Genomic DNA, 5000 nt, shown 5'->3' on the forward strand with positions numbered 1-5000 from the left:
GTATGAGCAGTCACATTCACCCCCATTCCCTTTTGGACCACTTCCCACGGTGGAAATGCATGAAAATCGGCCTGGACACGGGGGAGGCTCCCCCCTCGATGACGAGACCGTCGGCAGAACCGCCGGAACAAACCCGGCTGAGCTACCCGGCTTACAAGTCTCAAAGTCGGTATGAGCAGACACGTCCACCCCCATTCCCTTTTGGACCACTTCCCACCGTTGGAAATGCACGAAAATCGGCCTGTACACGGGGGAGGCACCGGCCTCGAAGACGAGACCGTCGGCAGAACCGCCGGATCAAACCCGGCCGAGCTACCCGGGTTAGAAGCCTCAGAGTCGGGTTGAGCAGTCACATTCACTCCCATCCCCTTTTGAACCTCTTCCCACCGTTGGAAATGCACGAAAATCGGCCTGTACACGGGGGAGGCTCCCCCCTCGAAGGCGAGACCGTCGGCAGAACCGCCGGGTCAAACCCGGCTGAGCTACCCGGCTTAAAAGTCTCAAAGTCGGGTTGAGCAGTCACATTCACTCCCATCGACTTTTGGGCAACTTCCCACCGTTGCAAATGCATGAAAATCGGCCTGTACACGGGGGAGGCTCCGCCCTCGAAGGCGAGACCGACGGCAGAACCGCCGGGTCAAACCCGGCCGGGCTACCCGGGTTAGAAGCCTCAGAGTCGGGTTGAGCAGTCGCATTCACCCCCATCCCCTTTTGAACCTCTTCCCACCGTTGGAAATGCACGAAAAATCGGCCTGTACACGGGGGAGGCACCGGCCTCGAAGACGAGACCGTCGGCAGAACCGCCGGATCAAACCCGCCGAGCTACCCGGGTTAGAAGCCTCAGAGTCGGGTTGAGCAGTCACATTCACTCCCATCCCCTTTTGAACCTCTTCCCACCGTTGGAAATGCACGGAAATCGGCCTGTACACGGGGGAGGCTCCCCCCTCGAAGGCGAGACCGTCGGCAGAACCGCCGGGTCAAACCCGGCTGAGCTACCCGGCTTACAAGTCTCAAAGTCGGTATGAGCAGACACGTCCACCCCCATTCCCTTTTGGACCACTTCCCACCGTTGGAAATGCACGAAAATCGGCCTGTACACGGGGGAGGCACCGGCCTCGAAGACGAGACCGTCGGCAGAACCGCCGGATCAAACCCGGCCGAGCTACCCGGGTTAGAAGCCTCAGAGTCGGGTTGAGCAGTCACATTCACTCCCATCCCCTTTTGAACCTCTTCCCACCGTTGGAAATGCACGAAAATCGGCCTGTACACGGGGGAGGCTCCCCCCTCGAAGGCGAGACCGTCGGCAGAACCGCCGGGTCAAACCCGGCTGAGCTACCCGGCTAAAAGTCTCAAAGTCGGGTTGAGCAGTCACATTCACTCCCATCGACTTTTGGGCAACTTCCCACCGTTGCAAATGCATGAAAATCGGCCTGTACACGGGGAGGCTCCGCCTCGAAGGCGAGACCGACGGCAGAACCGCCGGGTCAAACCCGGCCGGGCTACCCGGCTCGGAAGCGCCAAAGTCGGGTTGAGCAGTCACATTCACCCCCATCCCCTTTTGGGCCACTTCCCACGGTTCGAAATGCATGAAAATCGGCCTGTACACGGGGGAACGCTCCCCCCTCGAAGGCGAGGCAGTCGGCAGAACCGCCGGGTCAAACCCGGCTGAGCTACCCGGGTTAGATGCCTCAAAGTCGGGTTGAGCAGTCACATTCACCCCCATCCCCTTTCGGCCCCCTTCCCACGGTTGGAAATGCATGAAAATCGGCCTGTACACGGTGGGCGCTCCCCCCTCGAAGGTGAGACCTTCGGCAGAACCGCCGGGTCAAATCCTGCCGAGCTACCCGCGTTAGAGGTCTCAATGTCGGCTTCAGCAGTCACATTCAATCCCATTCCCGTTTGGACCTCTCCCGCCGATGGAAATGCACAAAATTCGGCCTGAACACGCGGGGCGCTCCCCCCTCGAAGGCGAGACCGTCGCCAGAACCGCCGGGTCAAATCCGGCTGAGCTACCCGCGTTACAGGTCTCAAAGTCGGGTTGAGCAGTCACGTTCACCCCCATCCCCTTTCGGACCCCTTCCCACGGTTGGAAATGCATGAAAATCGGCCTGTACACGGTGGGCGCTCCCCCCTCGAAGGTGAGACCTTCGGCAGAACCGCCGGGTCAAATCCGGCCGAGCTACCCGCGTTAGAGGTCTCAATGTCGGCTTCAGCAGTCACATTCAATCCCATTCCCGTTTGGACCTCTTCCCGCCGATGGAAATGCACAAAATTCGGCCTGAACACGCGGGACGCTCCCCCCCTCGAAGGTGAGACCTTCGGCAGAACCGCCGGGTCAAATCCGGCCGAGCTACCCGCGTTAGAGGTCTCAATGTCGGCTTCAGCAGTCACATTCAATCCCATTCCCGTTTGGACCTCTTCCCGCCGATGGAAATGCACAAATTCGGCCTGAACACGCGGGACGCTCCCCCCTCGAAGGCGAGACCGTCGCCAGAACCGCCGGGTCAAATCCGGCTGAGCTACCCGCGTTACAGGTCTCAAAGTCGGGTTGAGCAGTCACGTTCACCCCCATCCCCTTTCGGACCCCTTCCCACGGTTGGAAATGCATGAAAATCGGCCTGTACACGGTGGCGCTCCCCCCTCGAAGGTGAGACCTTCGGCAGAACCGCCGGTCAAATCCGGCCGAGCTACCCGCGTTAGAGGTCTCAATGTCGGCTTCAGCAGTCACATTCAATCCCATTCCCGTTTGGACCTCTTCCCGCCGATGGAAATGCACAAAATTCGGCCTGAACACGCGGGACGCTCCCCCCTCGAAGGTGAGACCTCGGCAGAACCGCCGGGTCAAATCCGGCCGAGCTACCCGCGTTAGAGGTCTCAATGTCGGCTTCAGCAGTCACATTCAATCCCATTCCCGTTTGGACCTCTTCCCGCCGATGGAAATGCACAAAATTCGGCCTGAACACGCGGACGCTCCCCCCCTCGAAGGCGAGACCGTCGCCAGAACCGCCGGGTCAAATCCGGCTGAGCTACCCGCGTTAGAGGTCTCAAAGTCGGGTTGAGCAGTCACGTTCACCCCCATCCCCTTTCGGACCCCTTCCCACGGTTGGAAATGCATGAAAATCGGCCTGTACACGGTGGGCGCTCCCCCCTCGAAGCTGAGACCTTCGGCAGAACCGCCGGGTCAAATCCGGCCGAGCTACCCGCGTTAGAGGTCTCAATGTCGGCTTCAGCAGTCACATTCAATCCCATTCCCGTTTGGACCTCTTCCCGCCGATGGAAATGCACAAAACTCGGCCTGAACACGCGGGACGCTCCCCCCTCGAAGGTGAGACCTTCGGCAGAACCGCCGGGTCAAATCCGGCCGAGCTACCCGCGTTAGAGGTCTCAATGTCGGCTTCAGCAGTCACATTCAATCCCATTCCCGTTTGGACCTCTTCCCGCCGATGGAAATGCACAAAATTCGGCCTGAACACGCGGGACGCTCCCCCCTCGAAGGCGAGACCGTCGCCAGAACCGCCGGGTCAAATCCGGCCGAGCTACCCGCGTTAGAGGTCTCAATGTCGGCTTCAGCAGTCACATTCAATCCCATTCCCTTTTGGAACACTTCCCGCCGTTAACAATGCACGATATTCGGCCTGAACACGCGGGACGCTCCCCCCTCGAAGGTGAGACCTTCGGCAGAACCGCCGGGTCAAATCCTGCCGAGCTACCCGCGTTAGAGGTCTCAATGTCGGCTTCAGCAGTCACATTCAATCCCATTCCCGTTTGGACCTCTTCCCGCCGATGGAAATGCACAAAATTCGGCCTGAACACGCGGGACGCTCCCCCCTCGAAGGCGAGACCGTCGCCAGAACCGCCGGGTCAAATCCGGCCGAGCTACCCGCGTTAGAGGTCTCAATGTCGGCTTCAGCAGTCACATTCAATCCCATTCACGTTTGGAACACTTCCCGCCGTTAACAATGCACGATATTCGGCCTGAACACGCGGGACGCTCCCCCCTCGAAGGTGAGACCTTCGGCAGAACCGCCGGGTCAAATCCTGCCGAGCTACCCGCGTTAGAGGTCTCAATGTCGGCTTCAGCAGTCACATTCAATCCCATTCCCGTTTGGACCTCTTCCCGCCGATGGAAATGCACAAAATTCGGCCTGAACACGCGGGGCGCTCCCCCCTCGAAGGCGAGACCGTCGCCAGAACCGCCGGGTCAAATCCGGCTGAGCTACCCGCGTTACAGGTCTCAAAGTCGGCTTCAGCAGTCACATTCAATCCCATTCCCTTTTGGAACACTTCCCGCCGTTAACAATGCACGATATTCGGACTGAACACGGGGGCCGGTCCGCCCTCGAAGTCAACACCGTCCGCAGAACCGCCGGGGCAAATCCGGCTGAGCTACCCCGCCCCCGAACACTCAAAGTCCCTCTGAAGCCTTGCATTCGCCTCCTTGGAAAATTGACGTCAAACATTACCAAAATCGGGGGCACGAGCACTAAAGCTAAGTCTCACCCTTTCCCTATCCCTAACCAGGAACCGAACGCCCACCCTCAGCCTCACACCAACGCCGGTGCCACTCCAGACAGACACACCCTTCAAAACCACACCCATCCGGCCATGCAACTCAAAAAGGGTCCAAATTCAGAAACACCCCCTTCAAAAGGCACTCCATCCTCGGCCACACCACCGGGACATGCTCCCCTCGGCGATAATTAAGCCCCCACCACTATTTGAAGCCAACCGCAGCCGCAACTCGAACGGAGAAATCAGTAACCAATTCAAAAATGCGCTTGGTTACTGATTTCTACTGAGCCGAAAAAATTCTAAGTGTCGGTGGTTACTGATTTATACCAACCCGAAAAAATTCTAAGTGTCAGTGGTTACTGATTTATACCAACCCGAAAATATTCTAAGTGTCAGTGGTTACTGATTTATACCAACCCGAAAAAATTCTAAGTGTCAGTGGTTACTGATTTATACCAAGTCGAAAAAATTCTAAGTGTCAGTGGTTA

Source organism: Chiloscyllium punctatum, unplaced genomic scaffold (genome assembly GCF_047496795.1).
Source record: "Chiloscyllium punctatum isolate Juve2018m unplaced genomic scaffold, sChiPun1.3 scaffold_753, whole genome shotgun sequence".
Taxonomy (NCBI): Eukaryota; Metazoa; Chordata; class Chondrichthyes; order Orectolobiformes; family Hemiscylliidae; genus Chiloscyllium; species Chiloscyllium punctatum.